Source organism: Berghia stephanieae, chromosome 12, assembly GCF_034508935.2.
Source record: "Berghia stephanieae isolate SIO BIC M18660-M18661 chromosome 12, UCSD_Bste_1.3, whole genome shotgun sequence".
Classification (NCBI taxonomy): Eukaryota; Metazoa; Mollusca; class Gastropoda; order Nudibranchia; family Aeolidiidae; genus Berghia; species Berghia stephanieae.
In genome coordinates this window covers 7,366,812-7,370,572 of record NC_088371.1, presented here as the reverse complement: position 1 = coordinate 7,370,572, position 3,761 = coordinate 7,366,812, and the positions used below count along the sequence as shown (strand labels likewise).

The window sequence follows — 3,761 nt, the reverse complement described above, 5'->3', positions numbered from 1 at the left end:
AAGTAGTCGTGCAGCGATGTGGTCTTGCGGTATGACACTCGCTTTCGGATCGGAAGGTCCTGACTTCGAGCCTCGCTCGGCGCATAGTTGAGTCCTTGGAAAAGGCTCTTTACTCACATTCTTTCACCGTATTCATGTGTAAAATGAACAACTGATCGTTAACAGCGTTATCTCTGTCCGAAAATTTATTTGTGATATCGCCTAAAAGGTGGCATGTCCCGTCCTACATATTAAGTGTTGCTGTTGGCCAGGGGCCCATGTAAAGCGCTTTGAGCACGTTTAGTAGATATCACGCTTATAAAAGCTCACTTTTTTTCTTCTTAAAAAAAAAATGATACTTACAATAGATGAGTTCTGGTCGGTAATAGCCTTTATTTCTCCACAAATATTGCGGGTTCTTGACCAGTAATGACTTACTGACTTAAGGCCTTTCGCTTCCTAATCATCCGATCGGGACGCCTCTCTAATCATCTGTGTCATTTCCTTCCACAGTTCACGGTCTTTTGCAGTGGATGCTAAGTTCATAAGGTCTTCCTTTGATTTTAATTCTTTGTAATTTTGAAGGCGTTTTAGGTCTCTATTGAGGACAGTAGGTGGTCTACCTTGATATTTCTTGTGTCCAGATGAGGTGATAAACGTATTCATGGCTTTATTAGCTAGTAATAATCACAAAAAAATTCCCTTTATTCATCCCATAGGGGAAATTTATCTTCAGGGTCTATTCCAAAGGACGACTGGAATAGCCAGGCGTTAGCCGCAGAGCAGCGCCGCAAACTGAGCTAGGGCGAGGTGACTTGCTCAAGGCCACACAGCACAGCGGGTAGTCGAACACGGTACCTTTCGGGTACAAAGCAAAGACCGTACGTACCACCGCTGAGCCACACTGCCCCTTAACGCGTAATGACAACAAGTTTACAATAATAATAGGATTCAATAGTCTGATGTCACGTCCGTCCAGCAACGAGCAGCTTGGTTCTAAACAAAGAAAATTGGTACATTTTATTCTTCATGCTGGCTAGACCCTTTTCACATGTCATGTGATCAGAATGTATAAAAGTCAAAACATGATCAGAAGTATTTCATAAGGGCGTCCGCATTGTTCCGATAGTTTAGAACCAGTTACTAAGTTACTATGCGTCACTACGAGGGAAGTGACGTCACGACTATTGGCTTGATTAAATTTTACTTGATTTCAATTGTGCGGCTACGTGGTCTTATGGTATGACACTCACTTTCGGATTGGAAGGTCATGGGTTCAAGCCTCGCTCGGCGCATAGTTGAGTCCTTGGAAAAGGCTCTTTACTCACATTCTCTCACCGTACTCAGGCGTAAAAGAAATTAATAACTGGCCGTTAACAGCGTTGTCTTTGTCGGGGAAAAATATATCATCGCCTAACAGGCTTCATGTCTAGTTCTACATGTCACATGTTGCTGTTGGTCAGGGAGGCTTTGTAAAGAGCCTTGAGCACGTTTAGTGGATATTGGTCTATATAAAATCTCAAGTTTAAAAAAAATGTTAATCAAAGATAACAAAGTCTGAATTGATTTCTTACACTCTTGTGTTTTGGAATTCGAACTTTGTTCCCAACGCGTAGTGGCAAGCTCGTGTAGCAAGCCCGGAATTCCAAAAGGCAAGAGTGTAAGAATCGTATATTCTTTGTTCATATTAACTCACTCAACCTTAACACCGACTATATCCGTAGTTTACCCGGGTTACCTTTACCCCATGCCTATCTTTTACATTTTTCTGAACCAAACTATTGGCGTAGTATCAAAGCTAATGTTCTTTTTAATATTAAAAAAAAAGCTTTTGCATGTTAATGATTGTTGAATAAAACTCTATGTAGATGCTCAACTTTTTCCAATTTTGAAAAGTAGCAAATATCTCTAGGATTGAGTGAGTTAATGGAACGAAATTGACGTCACTAGGCTCTTTAATCGAGAACCGCAGCCATCGTTGACTTATAGCCTGACACTGACCAAAAAAATGACGTCAAAATGCCAGTCTTTGGCCACAACAGAAAACAAATCGTGAGTTGTATTCAATAGTTCAACCAACGGGACCACATGTTTCCATGAGCTCTACTAACAAAAACTCACTAGGCCGTGCAAAAACCAAATAATGACGTCAAAATGCCAGTCTTTTTGGGTTTCAGTGTCAGGCTATAACTTAACGATGGCTACGCTAGAACCCACCAGGACTTATGTTTTGACATCATTCTTCAGGTTTATGCAGCGTCTAGTGAGTTGTCGTTAGTAGTGCTCAAGGAAAACAAGTGACTCCTTTGGTTGAACTGTTGAATACATCTCACGATTTGTTTTCTTTTCTTGCCAAAGACGTCTTTTGACGTAATCTTTTGGTCAGTATCAGGCTATAAATTAACGATGGCTATGGACGGTCTTAGTGTCAGGCTATAAGATAACAATGGCTACGTTCGGAGAAGATGAGACAAATATGTGACCCATCGTCCCAAATCTGTAAAAATGTCGGGACGACTCGGTCTCCAAAAAGTGACGATAGAAACAAAATGACAGGAAATAGTAAAGTAAATTTTTAGTTTTGGCAATGTAAGAAAATGTCTTTATTCTCCACAATAACGAAGAGAAAATAGTTTAAAATTTCATGATTTGTCTAGAAATGACATGATCAGCACCCAGGTCATTCCTACATACATGTAGTACCGCTTTGAGACGGCGAGTCAGATATAACAGACATGTCAACTACTACGAATATTTCGTAAAACTACGAAATTTTTGCTCCTAATTGACAATTATATAAAGATCATTAATTCAATAAACTTCTTGAAAACAAATTTTTATTGCCAGAGCTTATAAAGGATTTCAATGCATAAATATATATATGAACGCATGTGAATATATTATGTATTAACGCTTCCAAGGACTTTTGGTGGAAAGGGGCTCCCTAGAAATTATTATCATTTAATCATTATTGTTATTATTATTATAATGATTATTATTATTATTATTATTATCATCATCATCATCAGCATCATCATCATCATCATCATCATCATTATTATTATTATTATTATTATTATTATTATTATTATTATTATTATTATTATGATTATTATTATTATTATTATTATTATTATTATTATTATTATTATTATTATTATTATTATTATTATTATTATTATTATTATTATTATTATTATTATTATTATTATTATTATTATTATTATTATATTATTATTATTATTATTATTATTATATTATTATTATTATTATTATTTATTATATTATTATTATTATTATTATTATTATTATTATTATTATTATATTATTATTATTATATTATTATTATTATTATTATTATTATTATTATTATTATTATTATTATTATTTATTATTATTATTATTATTATTATTATTATTATTATTATTATTATTATTATTATTATTATTATTATTATTATTATTATTATTATTATTATTATTATTATTATTATTATTATTATTATTATTATTATTATTATTATTATATTATTATTATTATTATTATTAATTATTATTATTATTATTATTATTATTATTATTATTATATTATTATTATTATTATTATTATCATTATATATTATTATTATTATTATATTATTATTATTATTATTATATATTATTATTTATTATATTATTATATTATTATTATTATTATTATTATTATTATTATTATTATTATCATTATTCTTGTTATTATATTATGTCATATCCCCTGAAACAAGATTTTTTTTTCCAAATTC

General features: G+C 31.9%; 1 protein-coding gene across 1 annotated transcript in view; it reads right to left on the bottom strand.

The window, feature by feature from the left end:
• Positions 1-3,680: 3,680 nt before the first annotated feature.
• The window catches only part of LOC144958274 (uncharacterized), a 7,806-nt gene continuing 7,725 nt past the window's right edge, over positions 3,681-3,761 (bottom strand). Inside the window, exon 2 of the mRNA XM_078890142.1 lies at positions 3,681-3,761. This exon is cut by the window's right edge and continues 603 nt beyond it. The gene's annotated coding sequence lies outside the window, so the exon portion shown is untranslated.